This window comes from Amblyomma mixtum, chromosome 3 (genome assembly GCF_055824585.1).
Source record: "Amblyomma mixtum isolate Tamu chromosome 3, ASM5582458v1, whole genome shotgun sequence".
In the NCBI taxonomy this organism is placed as follows: domain Eukaryota; kingdom Metazoa; phylum Arthropoda; class Arachnida; order Ixodida; family Ixodidae; genus Amblyomma; species Amblyomma mixtum.
Genome location: NC_143014.1, coordinates 402,617,030 through 402,640,686, shown reverse-complemented (window position 1 = coordinate 402,640,686; position 23,657 = coordinate 402,617,030). Strand labels below are relative to the sequence as shown.

The window sequence follows — 23,657 nt, the reverse complement described above, 5'->3', positions numbered from 1 at the left end:
CGTTTCCTGGAGTGAAAAATGAGGCATGGGAATAAATACTCAAAAGACTGTGCTCTTGCAGATAACAAGGAACAAAAATCCATTTTCTTTCAACTATTGCATTAATGGTTTTCAGTTAAAGAAGTGCCAAGGTATAAGTACCTTGGTATTGTACTAAACTCGCAACTCAAATGGAATGACCATACAGACCACATTAAATCCTAAGCTTTACGTAAACTTGGTGTTCTTCGCCATAAACTTAGAGGCGCACCTAGCAACTGCAAGCTATTGGCCTACCATACGCTTATAAGACCAAAACTGTATAGCTGTCTTGAAAATTTTACACACAAGTCATATACATAGTTGTTTTATGTAATGATGAAGCAAAGCACACGATTCCAACGGCTCCTGAAATGGCCTTGTACTGCCTTGGACATGGAGCTTGGACGTCGTGCACTATACCCATGACTATACCTAATCGCTTGTGTGCCTACAAGGTCCATTAGATGTTTTGTAGAAAACAGTCATGCGTATCTGGCGCAGAACGGTTGTCTTTGTGTCCATAATAATAAATGCGCCAGTTTGAGAGAGAATTTCACACTTTTCGACGCCAATGACAAAATTTTTGATGCCACCCAAGTTTAAACAGCGCGCGCGGGAGAGGGGCGGCATGGCCTTCTTGCACTCGTCGCCATTACAGCGCGAGAGCAAAGAGTTTGCCATCAAACTGAAGAGAACGAATCTACACACAGCTTATGTGCAAAAAAAAAAAACATGTCATTGCTAATTAAAAAAAAACAATTTGTATCATGTATTTACACATTTTGGAGAAACTCAGCATCACAATGTTTACTTTCAAATATTTGTATCAATGCGCTGTTTGCGTCTTCTGCATCCTCGCTAGTCGTGGTCTTGATATTGCTTGTCTGTAGCTGTGTTCACGGGTTTTTCGAAACGCAACGCCAAGCTTCGCAAGGTGAGTAAGGTATTTACTTTAGTGGCAGAATTTGTACGCGCTAGTTATGTCATGAAGCGCTGTTTGGTCGAGTTTGCTGCCCCTGTCAGTGCTGCCCCTCTACGCGGTACGCCCACTGCGAAAGGAAATTCATTGCGCTCACTTTCGTGCCCTGTTTATGCAGTGTCGTCGATTTCTTCGTCCCTGGTTCTTCCGAAACTGTTTAGTAGGAACAAGCCTGTCTTGTTTCAGCAGCGCGTAGTGAAAAGAGGGCGAAAAACGACGGCGCACTGGCGCTCGTGCGTCTTTGCTGAGGAGGTATAAGCGTGTTTTTTGTTTCTTTTGAATAAAACTTAATTACCAAGGTGCCCGAGCAGTTATTCTTGCAAAGCTTTCGTCCAAAGTTCTGTTCTCTTCATACGCTTGCTAGTCAAACCATGCCAACATTGATTACACCTCTTGTCTAGATACAGTGGAAGGAGTCCTAGATCGGCTGACCGACATGGAAAATATCTCCAACTTCAAGAGTGTCGTTAAATAAAAGGGAAGAACTCGTAATATGATGAACCACTGCTTGCCATTAGGTACCCCTAGCACCGATGACAAATGTCCGTGCCCTCGTGGAGGCCATCGGCATTCTCAATGTATGTGATCTGCTCAACTGTTGAATTTGTGCTGTAGCGCACTTAGTGTCATTTTCACTCTGTTTATACTGCACGCAACTTTGGACGTGACTGATCTCCACATTGCACATTTCTTAAAGTTGAAAGTGTCTCAGCTGTTCCTGGAATATTAGACTTTATATTTAATTTATTCAGACATTCCAACCAGCATGCACATTGCCACCACCTCCAGAGCCCCCTGCAGGTGCCCCTTTTGCACCTGTGTTGCGAACAGATGCAAACAACCATCACGCGCAGCATGTGCAGTCAGTTGAGCCATCCAGTGTGCTACATAATTGCTGTATATTGTGCAGGTATGGTTCTTGCAAGCAGTTTTGTATCTGTGACGTAGGGTGACATCCACCCTGCAAGGACAAACCTAGGAAGGTTAAAGCAAGTGTGAGCGGGAAAAAGAGGGGGTAAGAACAGGCTGGTCTTGCATCGCAGCTCACATCCGGATTGAACCGTAGTCGTGGCCTAGTGGCGTCCGCTTCAGCTGCGGGAGGTGGTTGGTTCGAAACCCACCGGTAAAAATGGGTACAAGCCAGCCCCAGCCCATCTTCATCAGGGGTGTGCGCTTGGAGGAGGCTCCGCAAACCCCGCTGCTCCCTTTCGGGGGCAAACCCAGTTTCAAACACACAGCGTGCAGAGGTGGTTCGTGTTTCACTGCAAAGTGAAGAGTTCAACTCAATGCTCGTACGCTCTAACCAGCGTGTCTCAAGACATACAGGTTCAAACACTACTGTAAGCGATCCTTCATTCTGGAGAAAAACTTCAGAGTATCACAGTGGTCTTCGGCAAGTCCGATTCTTCTGGCTGTCTGTCTGCAAGAAAAAAAGGGCCACAAGCTGGCAAGCTGGCACGGGCCGGATTTTGGGTTGTTTGACGGCGGAGCAAATCACTTTCCAGTCAGCGCAATGGTTTGGTCCGAGACCCTTTTCCCAAGTACTTCCTCCCAGAAAAGCCGAGCACCTGGCCGGGGAAATCTTGTACCCATTAAAAACCGGTGGGTACCCGGTGGGACGGCACCAGGGATCGAACTCAGCGCGTCCCGTATGCGAGGCGGATGCTCTACCATAAGGCCACCGTTTTCTAAAACCACATCTGAAAACATAAAGCATTTGTGTCGATGTTGATGTCGGGTACCTGGCAGTGCTATCCCATTGTATTTAAAGGGCAACCCTGGCATTTTTTCTTGAATTTTGCAGCGGTGCTTTGTTTTGTTGCAGCAGAAATGAATTTTAAAATTACCCATTTTGTGGCCCCAATTGGGGAGATTTCTACTGGCAGCTTTGTGCGTGTGATGTCACTGGATGCAGAAGTGTCAAAATTTGCTCTGTGTTTGCTGAACGACAAAATTTTGAACTGGCTTTTGGTCAGCACAATAATGGCCTCAAGCTCTCACTTGCTGTTGCCTGTTTAGCTAGTCAGCTTGCACGTGATAGATTTTGCAACAGTATCCGTGACATCATCGGAGAGTTTGTCATGAAGTAATCATTTAGTCGAAACACATTTTTGGTTTCCTGGTTTTTGGTCTGTTTGAATATTTCTTGGTATCTTGAAAAGCAGTTTTTAGTACCAGAGCGAGGGGACTCCAAGAAATATGATGCAATTATCAACTCGTAATGTTTCGAAAACCTACAGAGTTGGCCTATAAGTATACTTCGTTACCGTACTCCTGCCAGAATAAGTTTACGGGACGTGGGTGTGCAGAAAAAAATTTATTACAACTCAGTCACGCAAGCCTGAATTGTATGAATACTGGGGCTTACATGCTCCTTCCACTGGTAACATTATCAGGTGACTGGATAGCGAGGTGAGGCTACAATGAACGTCTTCCCAAGAAATCGCATCCCACGGACTTTTGCTGCCAAGAGAACTTGAAAAGATTGCATTTAAATAATTGATGACAAATATTTTGGTTAATGTCCTTTCTTGCTGTCACTTCCCTCTGTACTTCTCCTTGCTATCCTCTCCATGCTTTATTTTTGCCGGCCGCAGCTCTGGCTCTGGTGCTGAACAGATTCGATAGCAATTGCCGCAGCTGGCAACATCTTTCCCTTCCTTTTTGTACTCTTGCAGTGATGAGCGACTGCTACTACACAGCTGCCCCCCCATTATACCGTCACGACCAAAGTGGGACGTATGTTCACGGAAAAAAATATTATTGCGGCTCTACCTCGTGACCCAGTTGCATGGTATTGTTGCCAGTAGAGAGAGCATGCTTTTGCTTCCATGCACCAACTCATTTCAGGCGGCTGGATTGTGTGCCTGCGCCGTAAAAATTTTTTGTCCACTCCAGTTCCTTAATCATTTCATGGTGACAGTACATATCGCAACATGGAGGAAACAAATTTGCAGATAGTTCTCAAAAAATGCATACACTTTAAAAATGCTGCAGTGTAACTTACAAGAATTCCTTTGACAGGATTGTTATGTTTCAGGAAGTCGTATAGTGTGCTCACAAGGCAGGCACAAAAGAGGACATGTCCACCGCAGTGGCTCAGTAATTACGACGCTCGGCTGCTGACCCGAAAGACGCGGGTTGAATCCTGGCTGCAATGGCCGAATTTTGATGGAGGCGAAATTCAGGAGGCCCGTGTACTGTGCGATGTCAGTGCACGTTAAAGAACCTCAGGTGGTCGAAATTTCCGGAGCCCTCCACTACGGCTTTCCTCAGAGCCTGAACTGCTTTTGGATGTTAACCCCATAAAACCAAAGAAAACAAAAGAGGACGCTGGACGAGTGCTGAAACTGTGCCCCTGGCCCACTTGAAGCTTTATTGAACAATTTTAATGTTTTTTCTTGGCATTGTCTGATCAACATAGCACAACCATCTCTTAACCTTGCAGTTATCTCAGTGGCGGGGCTGGCTCTGCTAGAATGATTCCCTTGGGTTGTGCAGTTTGGGAAAAATTTATGTGTGTAAATACTGAAGTGCTATATTAATATGCATTTCAAAGTGCAATTGAAGTATATCTGTCATAGTACTATGATTGAGGTCATCACTCGAATGCCGCCGAAATTGCGGAGTGTTCGTTATGCATGCTTACTTTTTATGCGACTCGGCATAGTAGCACGCCTAAACTTCTCAGCCATCAGAACTAAATAGACAGTCCCTAGTTTACAAAATCTTAGCTCTCATGGTTCTCAGAGTGGTTCTTCAAGAGAAAAGTATACAATAGCTCTATTTTACCGGTACTCACATATGGGGCAGAAACGTGGAGGATAACAAAGACGGTTCAGCCGAAGTTAGGACAACGCAGTGAGCTATGGAAAGAAAAATGATAAGTGTAACGTTAAGAGACCGGAAGCGGCAGATTGGGTGAGGGAACAAAAGGCAGGTTAATGACATCCTAGTCGAAGTCAAGAGGAACAAGTGGGCTTGGGCAGGGCATGTAATGCGAAGGCAAGATAATAGCTGGTCCTCAAGGTCAACGGAGTGGATTCCAAGAGAAGGTAAGCCTAACAGGGGGCGGCAGAAAGTTAGGCGTGTAGAAGATTAGGCGTCTGGGTCAGGCTCTGAATGGTGACACTGGTAACTAAGTTATGAGCACTGTCTCTCAATGCAATCACGAATGCAGACTGCTGAGGATATTCAGTGGCATCCGATAGACGGCAGGGATGGATGGGGGGTAACGCTTGTGAAGGGCCTTAGGTCTGGCAATGCGTCGCTCATGATTGTACTCCGGGTGAGTGTTTTTCGGGAGTGGCAGGATGTAAATATTTGTGCTGATGGTTTCAGGAAGGGAATACAGAGTGGTGATTTGACCAGGGAGGTGAATTTTTAGTCAGATTAAATGAGTATAGACACGAAATTTTGGTGGAATGTTTTCTTGTATATAATGATGGGGGAGACGCTACTATGCATGAATCACCATGTGGTATTCGGCTACAAACCGCTAAATAATTTATAATAAAATTTTTCTGTCATGCTGTTTTGATCTCGGTTTCAACAGCTGAACGATGGTTTTGATGTCAAAGAGAGGTTATAGGTCATATGAGAAAACTGCGATATAATCGCTGCTTTATCGTTTTAATTCAACACAGTGCTGAAGCCAGCTCTTCCTCAAGAGCCAGAATGACAGCCTATGTGATTATATTGCAGTTTTTTTCATGCCTCACGTGACCTATAACCTCTCTTTGACATCATAGCCGTCGTTCGTTCAACTGTTGAAACCGAAACAACACGTGAAAGAATTGCAATTATAAATTGTCTAACAGGCTTAGGAGGATACCACGTGGTAATTCATGCATAATAATGTCTTACACACCATTACAAATAAGAAAGCATGTACCCAGAGGTTAGGTGTCTATACTCCTTTAAGAGTTGCTGGCCAGTTATCGTCAGAGAGAGTCAGTGGTATTGCTATTAAGTGTGCCTCGACTAGCTCTTGTAGAGTATTGTGTACCCCCAGTTGGATTAGTTTGGCAGTAGCTCTGGTTTTTGGAAGGAGAAGCGTCATTTTGTAGGCCGCTCATATTAGGCTGCTCACCTGCTCCGTCTCTGAGCGGGAGAAGTAGGGGATGGAAAGGTAGTTCAACAAGGCATGAGGCTTGACTGAGGCAGCTCGCCTCCGCCTCTCTCGTGCCCTGGTGGCAGTTAGAGATGCATTTGATTAGGATGGCAATGTTCTGCACAGATTTGCAGATAACTTTTATGCTGTTAGTGCCATTCTTGGAAATGCAGAGGCCTATGGCTTTGATGTTTTCGACTGTTTCGATAGGGGTGCCATCCAGGGTGATGTTCTTTAAGGTTTACTACTGAAAGTTCCAATTTGGGTGCCTCACAGCTGAAGCCTGTAGTTTGGGCATGTAAGGACAAAACTTTGTAAGTTTTAGTGTCACCATGCACACTTGTCTCCCCTGGTCCGCTTTGTCTTTTTTCATCACATGTAGCATTGATATTGACGCAAAGCTTTGTAATGTATGTTTGTTCATTCTTCAAAGCTGCCGGCATGCGACTTTATCACTTTTTTTTCTGTGATGAAAAACACGACCAGATTTTATCTCGATTGATCGCACCCAGGCGGACCTGATTCTATGTTGTTCGACTGTTGTGGTTACTTTGCTTGCCATATCTCGAAAGTTCGTTGTCAGCTTTAAATTGAGCACGGCCGAGAGCAGCGGGCATTCGGTTCAACGACCGGCAAACATGCTTGTTGTTTTCACTGCCAGCAAGTCATTCAGTTCATTGTAGGCACTGGTCAGCCCAACAAACAGTTTCTTTTGGAAGCCTTCTTTCGCTCTCTTACTCACTGCCTTGACTGCCATCACCACTATGTGCCAATATATAAGAAGGATACGTTCTTTATAATGCTTTCTTGCAAAGTAATGTTCTTGTTAGGGCATTACAAATGCAATCTTTAAAACATCTTTGTGTTTACCACTGCAAGACACATTTGTCACTGAGAAAATAGGATTTAAAAATTTCGTCACCGCTGTATTCAAACTCATGACGTCCATATTGAAAAGGAAATGCTTAGAAAACAGGCCTTTGACCTCAACTTGTGTAGATGAAAAATACCTGGTGCCATGCTGCGCTTTGCACCATTAAAATTAATGTCATCATTCTCTCAGCCTTTTTGCTTCCGTTGGTACTACCCTTAAATGAAATTTTTTTTATGTGCTTGCCCTAATTTGTAATTGCACTGGGCATACATTCATGTTTGCCTGTGTTGAATGACAACCACGTTCAATCCCATGGGCACTAACTTGACCGAAGACAGCTTTTATGAGCTAGGAAAGACAAAAAGATGGAAGACAGGTGTTACCACCTAATGCTGTTTTTGCGTGTAAACTGTGCTGACATCAAGCGCGAGTTCAGCTTGGATATCTGGAGTTACTCGCTGCTTACCTTGTCCTGGCCGCAGTCAAAGGATCTAATCGAGTTTGAATCAGAGTGATGGCAAAACTATTTTAACTCAAAATTTCTCAGAAATAAATGTTTGCTTTTGAGCAGACGCCAGCATAGCCATAAAAAGTCCGAATATCAGATTTTACTAACAATTGGAATCTGATGGAGTTCTCCTCAGTGGCTCTTTTCGGGAGCTCTTATTTTTACCTAACACTTCTTTTCGTGTTTTTTGTGGTAGGTGCATCGCACAGCATTTTCGAAACCCTGCAACTAAGCATTGCAGGTGCCACAAAAAGGTGGCTGATGTTTGCTGCTGATCAGTGTGGAAGCCATACTGAAAGGTGACAGGCAACCACCATGAATGCCGCCATGGCAGCAAGGTGCTCATTCCACAGTGCCTCAATTCTTGTAATTCTCTGAACTTGCCCCATTTTCTCTTTTTGCCCCCTCCCCCCTCCCTCCCTCGATATTTCGTTCTGCCTTGCCCTATTTCCTTGAGTGTTTCAGGTCAATGCAGCCAGTCATACCAAGCAACCTGTCGCAGCTCGACACAGAGCCTTGGGAGCCCAAGTTCACTATCTCTCACACTCCCGGATTCCGTTTTTCTGAGCTGGCCTTTTTCTTTTCACAGTTTTGCAGGTCAACTGGTTATTCATATTTAGCAACCATCATGCCTGGACAAGATTCACCCTCCTCTTACAACACCCTTTCCACTTCACCCCTCCCCCCCTTGCCAAGTGTTCCTCCTCGGAATGAAGACCCTATTTAAACCCCTCCAGTGATGAACGCTTTGCCCAGACGAAGACAAGACCTCTTGTGGAAATGCTGGCAAGCACCCTGAGGCTTTCCCCTCCCTCGTTCACTTTGCGAGTGAGTGTCAAGAAACCATCTGCCTACTTTCTTTCTGCCATGGACTAGATGCATCACAGTGTGCTGTAGTAGCATTCATAGTCACATGCTGTGTGTTCGAATGAGTTTTGAAATTGCCTCTCTTCCAAACACATTTCTCTGACAAATTCAGCTCTTGGCTACCTTGTCAAGTTACGCTTCATTAATAGGGATGGCATACCGTTTCTGCACTACATGCTTTTGCCTGGAGTTTATAGCTCCTTTTCACTTATCCTATGGTTTTAGTCATTGCATGCCTGGTTAGTTAGGAGGATCTGTGATGTGGAAGCATTTCACACATTGGTAGGTTGGTGCAAAATATTCTTTAGTACATATGTTAATCACAGCTCAAAAGCATTCATAGCATTGAGAAGAACAAGGAGAGTTCATTCTCTCGTTCTGTGAAGTGCCTGTTTGACGAGTTCTACAAAGTGTGCCACACACAAGGAGATTGCCCACAAGCACTAGCATATCCAGCAGTTCACTTTGTCTTTTATCAATCCAATTTATATATTTATATATTTGCACTGTATCGGCACACTGTGATAGCGATGGTGACCATGCTGGTGCTCAATGTCATCGTCTCAGTCAGAGGATGGGCTGCAGGCAACAGCACACGCAAGCCCTGACAGCGGAATTGTGAATCACAGGTTGCCTGACTTCGCCTTGTAATCGTGTTGGCACTGCTTGTCACACAGTCAGTTGCAACTATTAAAAATTTGAGCAGTGGGCAATATTTTCATGTCTGAAGCCACAAAGAAATACTGTAAAATAGAGCAAATAAACCTTTTCCACCACTACCATGTCAGCTTGAAGAGGAACCTTTGTGGTCTCTTGAAAGTATGCAGCTCTGTCATCCCATGATTTCCGGGCAATTTTTAACATTGATGAGTCAACGTTACTTTAGTCTTCGTGTGCTATTCCCTAATGTGTGTTAGGTACCCTGAACAGACTTTTTTTTGTGAAGCACATGGTATCTGTGTGATAGTCAGGTTTACTCTTCCAAGTGCAATGTGCATTGCCCTGGATCTGTTGCTTGACATCGTATTGTTCACTGAAGGCCTAACACCGTGTTCTTTATTTTGAGATGAAAAATAAAGTTTTCTTACTGTTTCACTTGTGCTTTGCTCACTCAGTTTCTGCCAAATTTTTGGCCCGGCGCCAGTGAGGTATGCGGTACATAAAAAAAACTTTGCTAGCACTGGCACAGGGAAAGAAATTAGCGTGAGGCCTATATTATTCACTTTATATTCACCGTTCCCCAGCATACGCCAGGAACTGGCTAGACTGCACGCTGAAAAAGGGCTAAAGTGAGTTCAAGGGCTTTTCACCATCAGCACTTAAATAATGCAAGGCCAATTAAGCACTTAAAGGATGCTTAGCCTTCCTTTGCTTCACCAGTTATAGGCTTGTCACTAAGCCAAGCTTTCCAAGATTTGTTCTAGCAATCTGTGGTGCTTGAGAAGGCTGTAATGAGTGTAATTCGAATAAGTCGCTGTAGATGTACTAGCAAGAATGTGCACAAAAAATATCCAGGGAAATTGATTGCACGCTAATTGCTAGTGCAACTATGCTGAAGGTTGAAGGCCATCCAGCCTTTTATCTTCGAAAAGCCAACGATTTGAGCTGTGCATCCACAAAAGTTATCGTGGAAAAATCCAAATTATGCATACCACATAATACTGTTGAACAAGGCAGAATTCAATGATACAAACACACTGCAAGGTGCACCTTCACAATATGAATATTTCAAAACTTTCTGCACCGACTCAATCTCAGAATTCGCGTTACAATTTTGTAGTCCGTGTAGAAAGATGCTGGGAGGTAGAGGTTACTCAGACCGTAGTGGCAATCATCATTGCATTAAAAAAAAAACCGTCAGAACTAATTTTCTTATCTTGTTTCATTATCCTCCTCAAAGACATGCTGACCACTGGATACCCGTATTTTATATTCACTGCGAAAAAAAAAGTACAGTCCACACACTTGTCCAGGCAGCTCGTACGGCGCGCTCTATTGTGCAGTTAAACACGACCCGAGGATGCACGATTACGGTCTTGTTTCGAGCCCTAGGCCAGTCGTAGCTGACGCAAGTTGACCCCTCGGTGCGCCGTTCAAGCGCTCTAGAAAGGCACGTGTAAGTGAGCAACCTGCCGTACAAACTACTCCACATGAACGGGATGAGCCAAGACGAGCAGCCACGATCGTTGACGATATGCTGCAGCTGCTACGTCGCGGAGCTAGAAGGAGCGTACGATATGCTGCTGTTCCACACAATCGGCGCAAGAAAGTCCAACGCCCGGCACCACATCAACACGGAACAAGCTAGCCGAGCCAAGACGAGGAGCCACGATCGTTGATGACATCTTGGTGACGTTTAGTCACGTGAAAAAAGACGAGGCCCCGCCCTAGTCGGATTTGTTGTAAAAACAGCCTCACCGAGGCACCCTAGTTGCTTCTCTCGCTCGCTGCTTCTCTGTCTCTCCCTTCGGGCCTCGCTGGGCTCACAATGGGTGAATTCGGCGGTCGTAAGCCGTGGTGGAGTTTGTCATCAGCAGTCGCCAGAAAGGTAATGTACCGCTACATTAACTGTGTACCACTGATTACGGCCCGCTGCTGGTGAAAACGCGCGGACGCCAGCGCGTAGAGAGACGCTACTCAAAATGCCGCGCCGTTTGTGCCGCGCTTGCTGCTGCTGTTGCGCTGGTGCCAGCTTTTGACGGCTCTGAGATAAACCATCATCCTCCAAGCTAAGCGCTGGCTTTCTCTCATGGGTTCGCGTCTGGTGTGAAAGCTGTTGCTTGTCGAGCGTTTGACACGCGAGCGACCAAAGTCTCGCTGCGCACTAGTACACGAGCGTTTGTGTGAGCTAACGCGTCCGCTCGCGTACTAGCGGCATGTTGGTTCCTCCGCATGTGTTGGGTGGCTGTCCCGAGATGGTGTAGGCTTCGCTGCAGTGCTCCGGCGGGCGCGCCTCGCCCCTCACACCCCGGCAAGGAAGGAAATCTCCTCCGCATCCTTTTTCGCAGCTATTTCCAAACAAGGCCATGGCGCTAGGGTGCCAGATTTGGCAGTGCGGTTCCGCTTCGCCCTCTCCGCGTGAAGGAAAGAGCAAAAATCGGCGCAGTGCCCGGCGCGCGACTGCAGCTGGGCCCTTAGGTTTGTTGTGGCATTTCTTGCGCGCGTTATCTGTTGGAGCGCGTTCTGCCAGCGTAGAATACGCTCCAATACTCTGGAAGACAGAGGTGTGCTAAAAAAGAAGAAAATCTTGTACACTTATCGTCGACCACGATAATTACGCTCCGATCTATGAAATAGTTTATACGACGTCGTGATGTATGTCGGTTTCGGTTGCGTTTCCTATCGTGAGTAGATAAAAGCTCCCTTGCCTGTCCGTCTTGACTATGTTGAACGCTACTGGTTTCTTTGCAAACTTGCAGCCTTGGGCTTCAAGGTTGCAATTCGTACGCCTTTTAAAGGGATGTATTTATTCAATGCGGTTCATTACACGTAAGCAAATAGCCAAAGAAGAAAAGCGAAGCCCCTCTCTTTTGCCTGCCGCGGCGTGTATGCGCGGTGTGTATAAACACGTAACACGCTTTTCTTGGAGTTATGCGTGGATTTTGTGTTTGGTGTTTTTTCCGCTGCTGTTTTCTTTGCTGCTGCTAGAAGATGTTGCTTTGAAAATCTCCTGCTTAGGTGAGAATTCTGACTGGTAAAACTGTTCTAGGGAAGAAGTTCCCAGTTTATTCCTGTTAAATGGTTCCAGTTAGTATATAAAGTGTGAACTTGTTCCTTAAACCAGATGGATCAATTAGGATTTTCACCTTGCTTGAGCAGTGATGAAATCTTATATCTGCATAGTTTTGCTTGTTTGAGTATATTGCAAAATTTTATCATATTTGGTCATAGCACGAACACTTGTTTATTTTTTTTTGTAAAGCAGTGCAGTTTAGTGAGGCATATTGCATGACTTCTTGTGCGGGAAATAAAGTTATTGCATTGCACCTGTGGTGCCTCTATTTGTTTTTTGAATGGCCTTCCTTTATTATTTTTGATGGGTGGCATGGTTTGGAAAGACGCAGCAATTGTACTTGCCTTTCCTTATAATACTGGCATTTTCAGCTTCTAGCCTTCACAGTGCATTGGAGGCATACACTGAGAAGTCAGACAGTTATTGCACCCTTTTCTTTCCCCAAAACCAATTTTCAGTTAGACCCTGGAGCAGGAAAGTAATGCCTGAACGTTGAATGTTCTGTGTAGAAGTAACGTGCATTCAAAGAAATGTGCTAGATTTATATGTTATGGCTGCTTTATGTGTGCTCTGGCTTTATTATAAAATGGAATAGTTAAACTATCAGCCTTTCATCATTACTGGCCCCTACAGTGCTAGAATGTAAAAATATGCTAGATTTATGAATATTATCGTATATATTTAGAATTAATTCAATTTCTAAATTTCTAAAAGCAAAAAAACTGCACACATCTAACCAAACCACTTATAAATCAGTACAGAAATTCAAGTCCTTTCTGTCATCTGCTAATGTAGTAGTATTTAGGTTTTAAATTTTTAGGTTGCTTCGCTCTGAGGGCTAACTTTTTCACTTGAACTTCATTTTTCCAGATATTTTTGGTGGTTCTAGAATGGGTGCCTGGCGAAAAAGGTGTTAACTACTGCTTGGCATTGGCCCATGGACACCCGATGTACAGCAGCTGTTTTTATGTCCAGTTTATAAGAGAAAATTAACCTAATAAATTCTTTACACGGACTGCCCTTTATAGCATGTCTTCTGCCATTTCTGGCAGCTGACACTTCGCTTTAAGAAAAATATTTTGAAAAGTGGTTTTCATAATAATGACGAAATTTGATTCTACTTTTTTTGCCAGTGTAGACAACAAAAGTTATTGGCATTTTTGGGTTCTGAGTCAAACGTGGTAAGCTGGGCATAATGGGCTTCAGTTACTCTAATGATTTCTTGCGTATATTACCTTGAACTGCAATAGATGCCATGCACAAGACTATGATTCGATTCTCAGTGATTATCCTGCAATTTTTTTCAGTTTAAATGCTCAGCAATTGCTGAAATGAATGTGAAAGTTGTTTCCTTCAGTTCTCACTGCTGCTCTGCATGTACTGCTATTGCGTCCACGACCACAATACTATTGGGAAATTTTAGCGTGTCACTGCCCGAAGTGCAGGTGTAGTCCATTGTCTGAGTGGCCCTTGCTGCAGTTTTGAGGCTGTAATAACAGCATGTAGCCAAATATTGGAGGAGCAAAAGTGCATAGTGGCATCGTGAAAAAGAGTGCTAAGATATGTTCCGTTTACCTTTGGGGATCTCGTTTTGTTGCGAGGTAATATATAGACAAGAATATAGTCACTTGACAGCATTGCCATCAGTGCAGGTGCAAGCTACACTTCAGATACTATGCTGTTGTACCGGGGCATTCAACTGAGTGTGCATGACTAATTTGTAAGCTTTCTACAATAATGAGTGAGGACAGATATGGAATTTTGCATATGTGTCCTCATTGATATGTGAAAAAATATCTTTTTTTTGCCATAGGTACTTCTTAATTAAGTACTTTCCTGTATTCATTGTGTTCATTTCTTTTTTTCTTTTTACTGGCTGTGAGGCCATTGCTGCCTGAAATGACAAATGTTAGGCTAGTAGTGATCACTGACGTTAGTTTCCTTTCACTAGGCCTGGTCATTGTGCTGTCTTTTGCATTTGCCAGGATACTGATTATTGTGAACTTAAGCATATATGGGTAATTTGCTTTGTGCGCATGAAATAATGCAGGACAGAGGTTACTACACCATAAACTAATGAGCAGTTTCTTTCCTGCTACTCTAATTGTACTTTCCTTCATGTGGCATATGCAGTGTTAGAGAGCCTTTAATGCATACTTTTCCAAATTTATTTTCCTTGCCTAATGGGTAGCAGTTTTGAAAATAATTCATAAAAGAAAACACCAAAGTAATTGCTTCATAGAACACTGGCAAGAGAGGCCAAGACACGGGCACTGACCAGACGTCCAGTTGTCACTGCGTCAAGCAATACCCACTCTAACAACTTCCTATTGCAAGGCTCTTGTGTGCTTCAAGTGACCTTGAATGAATGTTGTCACAGTATACCGACAAAGGCAGGCAGGTCTTGTGCGGACACGAGAGTGCTGTTCAGGGCATCATAATGAAGTGGAAATTGTAAAAAATGGGGGAAATAAAAAGGAATATTTGATGTGGCAACCAGTTTTAGTGCACCTTTCACGTTTATATAAGTAATGAGCAAAAAATGTACCATTTTATGTCCCACTCAATAATTATCACTTATAGTACCTTGTCTTTTAAAGGAGTATAGACACCTTACTTTTGTGTGCGTGTTTTCTTCTTTGTAATATTACGTAAGGCATTATTATACATGAATTACCATGTGGTATTCTCCTAGAGTACAAATAAATTTCTCACGCTGTTTTCGGTTTAGGTTTCAACACCTGAACGATGACTGTGACGTCAAAATGTGGTTATAGGTCAAGTAATTCATGAATAAACTGCAATATAATCACTGCTTCTACATTCATTGCCACTCCAGTTCTTGAAGAAGGCTGGCTTCAGTACTGTAGTGAATTAAAACAATGACACAGTGATTATATCACACTTTTTCCATGCCTGACATCACATATAACCACACTTTGACGTCATAGCTATCTTTCAGTTGTTGAAACTGAAACAACATCACAGAAAAATTTGATTATAAATTATTTAGTAGTCATAGGTGAACACCACAAGGTGGCCCATGCATACTGGTGTCTTCCCCATCGTTGTAGAGAATAAAACATGCCGCCAAAATTAGGTGCCTTTACTCCTTTATGCACCTTCCATGTTTAGGAAAGTAAGAGCAAAAAGTATAGTATTTGTTTTTTACTGTGAAAAGTTACCCAAAACCCAAAAAGACTAATTATGTCACTTTTTGCTGAATAACCTTATTTCTACTTGAATATCAGAATTAAAAAAAATATCGCCTGAATTTTGTCACCCAAATTCTTAGAAAAATTTCAGAGGATTAAAATATGGCGTAGCATGGATTCAATACATATAAAATGCAAAACAGGAATCAGATGTGTATTTGCGTGACATATACAACATAAAAATCGCAACAGTTTGCTCAAATTGATTACAATTCAGTGTGTTACCGTAGAGGGAGCTATTACTATAAAATTTGCTATGCATAAAAACTTTCCCCCCTTTTTGCAGTCTTGTAACTTAATTGTTCTCACGTGCAGTATACTCAGCTCTTTTTTGTTGGTACGCTGTTGAGTACGAATTTTTTGCTTTTGGAAGTAGTGGTTGAGGTCATCATGTGTTGGCTCATTTGAGAGCACTATTTTTTTTTTACCTCATCTGGAGTTAGAATATTTTTTGTAAATACAGATTTTGGCCTACAAAGTAGACAAAAAATGTATGGAGCTAAATCTAGTTAGTAAAATGGGTGCCTAGTACCGGGTTTCCCTTGTTAGCCAGAGAGTGCTTTACAGGCCACACACTGAGCTGAGGCATGGTCCTGATGAATCCAAGCTCTGCAGTTCCTTTTTGTGCTGTCAGCTTCATGAGAACCTCCAGGTTATCCTGTACACTTAATTTCACTGCAGTTTTCGAGGTTGTACTGCTGTTCATTTTTCCAATCCAGCTGTACCTGTTCTACTGTGACCATACCATTGATAAAAAAAAAAGCACTTAGCGTTGCCTTCACTTCTGTGTGGCTTATTCTTTGCTTTTTTGTGCTTTTACTCATTGCAAGTGCATCAATTGTCATTTCATCCCACGACTGTATTGAAAAATTCATGTGTGGTAACATGTGCGCACCTTTTAATTTTATTTATTTTATTTCATTTTTTTTTTCATTTTCTCACAACAGAGAAAAAATGAGCAGGAGCTAAAGGCTCATAGCCTGACAGAGGCTCCTGCCCCAGGTAGCACAATTTGGCATTTCAGTGCACACTTAATAAAAAGAAAAGATAGACAGGGAAACAGCTCTAAATTACAAAAAAACACATTTGAACATATAAATATTTCAACATATAAAAGTGAACATATATATACGGGATTAGACAACACTTAGTAGAATTTAAGGGAAAAAAGAAACGCTAAATGCACATCTCGGCACTCTGTAAAACTCATGTAATTGCAAACACACACACACAGATTACAGGCACATAGCACACCGTACTCTGATAATATATATACACCTTGATTACACCGAAAATTAATGAATGCATCAATGTCTTATTAAAAAGAACTGGGTTTTTTTAACAAATACGATTTGACATATTTCTTAAACTCCGGTTTTTCGAATTTAATTTCTTCTCCTATGTAATTCAGCAAATAAGGAACTTGGAAATGTAAGATCTGTCTGCCATAATTGGTCCTAGTGAGTGGTATTCTTCTTGTGTGTTTACGTAAGGTGTATTTTGATTCTTGGAGGTTTGCTTCAGAGAGATACAATTTATTGTTTTTTATGTATTGTAATGACTTGAAATAATATATTTGCACAGCTGGAAGCATTTCATGTTTAATAAATAGCTTGTCTGTTGAAAGATCAGATGGTTTTCCTTGATAATTTTCAAATATTCGCAACACCTTTTTTTGGAGGATCGTTAGTTTGTTATAGTTATGAGCTGTAGTAGTACCCCACACAAGGCTACAATATGATAACTTGGAGAGGAAAAGAGAGGAATACAATGTTTTCTTCAACCACAAAGGAATGAGCTTACCAATTTTATACATACAGCCCACGGTTTTTCCTAACTCTGCAGCTAATTTATTCACATGCATGTTCCAGGACATATCGTTTTGAAACCATACGCCTAAGAACTCTTGAACTGTCACCTCATGCAGTCGCGTGTTGCGAAATAATATTACAATATTTTCAAAAGACTGTTTATTTATAGGTTTAAATGTCACATATTTGGTTTTACTTACATTTAACTGTAACTTGTTTGTGTCCAACCAGTAAGAGAGGTTTTCTAAGTAATCATTTACTGTTTTTTCTAAGTGAGGCAGTGACGCATTTGAAAAGAATAGGTTTGTGTCATCTACATACATGACTATTCGAAGTGAAGAAGGTATTAATGGAAGATCATTTCTGTACAGATTAAATAACAAAGGCCCTAGTATCGACCCTTGAGGAATACCATTTAAAATTACTGATCGTGGCGAGGACAGTTTATTGAAAGACACATATTGATACCGTTTGGTCAAGTAGCTCTCTAAGAGTTTGTGCGCATTCTCCCGTATTCCATACCTCTGCAGTTTACATAAAAGAATGTCATGATTAACGGAGTCGAATGCTTTACGAAGATCTAGAAATAAGCCTATTGTGTATAAACGATTTTCGATGTTCTTTATTATTTCTTGCTTGACATTGAGTAGTGCGAGTTCACATGATTTGTTCTTCTGGAAACCGTACTGAGCATCGCTCATTATACTGTATTTATCTATGAAGCTTATTAATCTTAAGTTTATGATAGTTTCGAACACTTTTGAAAAAATTGGGAGGACAGATATGGGCCTGAAGTTATTTACTGAGCTATCATTCCCACCTTTACGAATAGGACATACTCGAGCTATCTTAAGGCTTTCGGGAAATATTCCCGTCTCAAGCATACAATTTATAATGTGAGTTAAAACTAGTGAAATAATGTTGGATACATGTTTGATGGGGACAGCTTTTATATCATCAAAACCAGAGGCAGAATCATTCTTTAGTTTATCAATAATTTTGCTGACTTCATGAGGAGAGGTAGGGGACAATATAAGCGAGTTTACCACGCTTTCACTTGGCGGGACAGTAGAAAGAGTGTGCTGATGGAGACTGCAAACATTATTTCCACAATTGATACAATGTTCATTCAGCACTACCAATGAATCTTTAACATTCAGACTATGGTCATTTTGAGTAACACGCAATGTGTGTTCCTGCCCATTTTTACCAGTTAAGTTTCTCACTTCATGCCAAATTTTCCTGGGATCATTAAAAATACGCGTAAATAGTTCCTCATAGTATTTAAGTTTGGCCGTTTTTATTTCCATATTAACCTTATTGCGAAATTTCTTGTACCGAACAAGTTCACTCGCATCGCGACTCTTTATAAATGAATGGAACATTTTATTCCTCTCTTGTATTTTCCTGTACAGTGTGACATTTATCCATGGTTTCCTTACTTAGGATCTGCAGGTTAGGATCTGCAGGTTAGGATCTGCTGCGAGCTGTTGTGTGGTGTTGCAAACGTTTTTCTGAATGCCTTTCTGCTCCTAGCGAAGGCTTTTGGGGTCAGTGTTGATTATTTTGGTGCAAACTTGGTGCAGGATTAGTAACTCACATGACTAGTCTAGTGAAGCAGCGCAACGGCACAGGGCCAAAGGGAAGAAAGGGACGAACACAGCGCTGTGTTCGTCCCTTTCTCCCCTTTGGCCCTGTGCCGTTGCGCTGCTTCACTAGATATGTCAGACCAACTCGCCCACTAGTTCATCTTGTACAACTCACATGAGTTCAGTTTCATTGTCACATGGTTGTCCAATCACTCATTTCCCTGACAGCTCTGCTCTTTGAACGATGCTATTTGGTGTACAGTGTGAAGTCGGTTTTGTTTTTGTGTACCCATTTCCTTTTCTTAACTATTCACTTCTAAAATCGATGCCACATTTTCAAAATCCCTAGTCACCTAAGCTTCTTCCCTGCTTCTGCAGTCAAGCACCCATCATTATAGTGTGATGTATTTTTACTTCTTAATTGCTGCTGTAATGTCCTCATAGAACCTCCTTATTGTCTCGTTATCCTGGCTTCATCTTTTCATAGGCTTGTAAACATCACTATAACAAACAGGTTAAAAAATTGTGAAATGGTTTCAATATAGCCAAAATTCGTGACATAAAATTTTGTCGAAAACTGCACGCAAGAGCAGTGCAGCTTAATTATTGAAGGGACGGCAACTCAGGTGACCCTGACTAGAGAAAAGGGGAGACCTCAAGTTTCAGTGCCTTTTCGAAGGTGATTGCGGCAATTCCTGAAGCCACGAAAAACTGAGTGCCTGTTCTTCCCCGCACAGAACTGCCAGCTTGCAACGGTGGGTGCTCCTATTCGTAGTTGAGCTAGTATTTGAAAATGTCATTTTCATGTAATTTGATTATAGTAGCCAACTGATATTTCGCACCAATAATTTGGACTTGCACGATTCTTTGGACTTTACTGAGGCACTGTCAGACACTTTAGAGGAATGTGCACATATTCACGGCAGATACTTTGGATCTGTGTAGTTTTTCAGATTAAATTTCACGCTAGCAAGGCTGTGAACAGAGTCTTCGAGCCTAGAAGTTCATTTTTCATCCTTACTTAGATGCGAGCAGGTATCACCGTCTCAAACAAGCAGCCCTCTGTTGCCATGAAAGGTGCCATCAGTTAAATAAGGCCCCCCCTTCCCCTTCATTAGCAATGGTCCCCCCTCCCTTCCCAGATAAATTTTCTGGTTATATAACTGCTTGATAAAGTTCTAGCCTGAAAACCAACCTTGCCAAATTTCAGTTTGTTTAGTAAAGTAGAAGGAAAGGTAAGTAGGCTGGGCACAAGCAGACTGTCACAGAACATGTAGGATCATATTGGGGAATGTGATAGCATGTACAATAGACAGAAAAAGTGGATGGACCATTGACACAGAGTTAGTTTTACTTCTCGAAACTGGTCATCATAGTATGAGTTCTCTCTGTCATTAGATGCTAAGTGTAGCAGGCCACGCTTGCTGTGCTCCGAATTTTTCGAGTGCAGTGTTAAGCTGACTTATAATAAAACCTTAGTGACATTTGTCTGGTCCACTTGCTTCTCCTGCCAATGGTACATCGGAACCCTAAAGATGATATGGAGCTATAGCAAAACTGTCAAAACTGATGAATAAGCAGCAGGTGAACGACATCCATGGAGAAGTTTGAATAAATGCTGAAGCATGAAGGAAGCTTGAAAGGAGCAATTTTCTGAGAAAGTTGAGTTAACAAAAGAATTCTATAGACTAACATCATGATAAATTTATAACTTATAGGTAAGTGGTGCTCATGAACTGCGGAGGCTAGAGTTTAGCGGAGGTGGGTGGGGGTGTCATCTGTGCTGTCGCATGCTACAGTGCATGGATCGCTTGCGTTCGCTTATCTTGCTGTTTGAGAACTACTTTTCGTGTAGAGCTGTCTATAGCAAAACTTCGTGCTGGGCTGTCTAGGCTGGCTAGTTTGAACGACTGTATTTGTTAGCCAATGTAGCGCAGTTGACAGCATGTCAGACTCCATGAGAAGCTTGTGCCATTCGGAGAAACACCCAGCAGATAGAGTGCCATTTGTGGGTGTGTATGGCTTTACAGCTCATGTTCATTGTGGAGTTTTAAAAAGATTACTACTTTGAAATGACTTAACATCGCATACTTTGTCACTCTCTTCTTCAAAGTACTCGCCAACTGTTAACGAACAGCCGTCTCCATGGGTACTCTGAAATGAGAAATACTCCATGAAGTATTTGCATGCGTGTCTGTGGGCTGCCCTCTACCCCCAGCTGGGAATGACTTCCACATGCACGTATCGCAGTGTTTTAAAATGGTATATTGCTTTTGAAATCACATTTCATACTTGTGCATTAAGTTCTAGGATGTACTCAGCTTTTCTTCATGAATGGATGACATCATAGGCATCCTGTGAAATCAGAAAAACTGCTTTGAAAAACTTTTGTTTACATGTATTCTCAGGGGCCACAACGCCAGCTTTCACTACGAGGTATGGAAGTGCAAAAACACAAGGACACAGGAGAGAAGTGGACGGGACGAGCTCTAATTTTCAACAACTATATTGAAGCTCGCATTTAAGTGAGCACTCACGTGTACGCAAAGCCTTCGCAACTGCGCTGAAAAATAAAGGGCAGGAGTGGTGGCGAGAGGGGAGACAAGGAATAAGTTAAGGCAAAAATAATTTTTTTTTGCCTTTACTTATTCCTTGTCTTCCCCCTCGCCACCATCCTTGCCCTTTAGTTTTCAGTGTGATTACGAGTGAGAAGGCTTTCTGCATGTTAACTGGCATTGCCTTATTGATTGGGCAAGTTGGAGTTGCATTTCTGAGAACATAAAAGCACACAGAAATGTGTTCATAGTACCTGTTCTGTCTCCACCTTAGTCTTTGTGCACTTTTCTGTTCTTGAGAACAGTACCACACATACTGTCCGAAAATATTCACCTGCTGTCATTTCTACAGAACACCTTTTGTTTGTTTAGGTATTGATGTGCATTAGCTGCTACAGCCAATATAGTCTGTACTATTTGCCGCGGCGGTGGCTCAGTGGTTATGGTGCTCGGCTGCTAACCACAAAGACGCGGGTTCGATCCCGGCCGCGGCGGTTGAATTTCTTTGGGGGAGAAATTCTAAAGGCCCGTGTACTGTGCGATGTCAGTGCACATTAAAGAACCCCAGGTGGTCGAAATTTCCGGAGCCCTCCACTACGGCGTCTCTCATAGCCTTAGTTGCTTTGGGACGTTAAACCCCATAAACCAACCAACCAGTCTGTACTATTTTTTAACATGCGTACCTTATCACTTGCCCATTGGAGACTGTCTCTTTTTCTTATTGCGTTTTAGATGAACAGAAAATGGCTAGTTCAGGCACCACGGCTGTAATTCAGTCCCTGCATTTTACAATTAAACGCGCCCCGTAGAATGCTCTTCTCAGCTAAACTGGTGAATTGTTTGAGCTCAAATCTGCGTACAGAAAGAGCATTTTGGTCAGAAGAATTGTTTTATGCTACATCTGTTCGAGGTACTTGCGTGAATCAATAAAAAAATTTGGATATTTGTACCGTGTGTGGCGATGACAAAGTAAAACAAGCCGATATCTGGGCAATTGCACTGGTGGTGCAGTCTCCTTTGTTGGCTGTGGAGATTCGGCAAGGGGGTGGGGGGGGCGGGGGGGGCCTTGCGGGAGGTTTGAAGACTCTTCTTTATGAAAGACTGAATTTAGTGGTTTTGGCCTAAGTAAGTTGTTTGTGATCATTTATAAAGCAGTTGAAAGAGCGTCTTCAAATCTCTCGCAAAACACACCCCACTTTTGCCAAATCTCTACGGCTGACAAATAAGATGGTGCCACTGGTGCAGTCGCTCAGATAGCGGTTTGTTTTGTTTCGTTGTCGCTGCAGACGATGAGATTATTTGACTTTTTTGATCAATTCAGTCAGGCATGTACCCCAAACAACTCCAGCATAAAGCAATTCTGCTGACCAAATGCCATTTCTGTTTGAAATTTGAGCTCGAATAATTCACCAATTTAGCTGAGAGAAGCATTCTGCGGCGCACATTTAATTGCGGAACAGTATGAAATTTGTGGACAAATTTGTCAGAAGTCTCATTTTGTTCCAACACCATTCGTATGAGACTGCAGTCTGCTAAGGGGGTGCGCTTTCTGTGTGCAGGCCAATGGTTGAGCATTGTGGTGGGTGAAGCACCTGCTGCGATGCGCACATGGCGGCGGGAAACCCAGCTTGGAGCCCGTTGCATCCGAGCCCAGGCTTCCTGCTCAAGTGCGGCAAGGAGCACGAGAAACTCAAGCTCCGCATCCGTGCGCAGCTACAGAGCCACATGCTGAGGTAGCGCAGTCTTTGCTGCTGCATGTTGCAGCTAACTGTGTCATGGTTTGCATGGCAGCTTGGTTTGTATGCATTACATGTATGGCTGGTCTCTGTCAGGCAGCATTGGCCAGTGAGAGTACAGAAATGGCGAGATTTGCACAGTTGTCAGCCTTTGCATTCTTTCCTCTGTGGCTTCCTACTGAAAGAGACCCTGAGACTGACACCGCCCAATTTTTTATTTGTAAAATTTGATGGTTTGGCTCTTTGTGGCTGTATTGACAGTCATTAAGTGGCAAAAGATGTATTCACTGCTGAGAAGTTTGGGCTATAAAATGGAACATTTTTTTCCACCACTTGATTCACACTCCCAACATTGATGATGTCGTTGAGTGCATTTGGAACTCTGTGATCGCCAGCTGAAAGTTGATGTCAATGTGGTCTAGCTTCAGAGATCCACAAACAGAAAAAGAAAAGCACTTGGTTTGATCACAGTTTGTTTGTGAAAGCAGCCTGTGGTGGCAGCGCACTTTCTTTACCATTTATTGGCCTTTTCTGTTTTATAAAAGCTCTGTTTTCAGTGAAATCAGCATCATTATTACTAAAACATGATAACCTATCGATACAGGCCAACTTCGATTTGCCATCAGTGTCCCTTTCAACCTATCGATACAGGCCAA

General features: G+C 42.6%; 1 long non-coding RNA gene and 1 pseudogene across 1 annotated transcript; both read left to right on the top strand.

The window, feature by feature from the left end:
- The first annotated feature begins 582 nt into the window (after positions 1–582).
- On the top strand, positions 583–9,457 carry LOC149357401 (uncharacterized). Its single transcript, XR_016291816.1, has 2 exons — positions 583–955; positions 7,961–9,457. It is a non-coding gene; the product is annotated as an uncharacterized LOC149357401 (long non-coding RNA).
- A 1,284-nt stretch (positions 9,458–10,741) lies between these two features.
- The window catches only part of LOC149357400 (uncharacterized), a 58,102-nt pseudogene continuing 45,186 nt past the window's right edge, over positions 10,742–23,657 (top strand).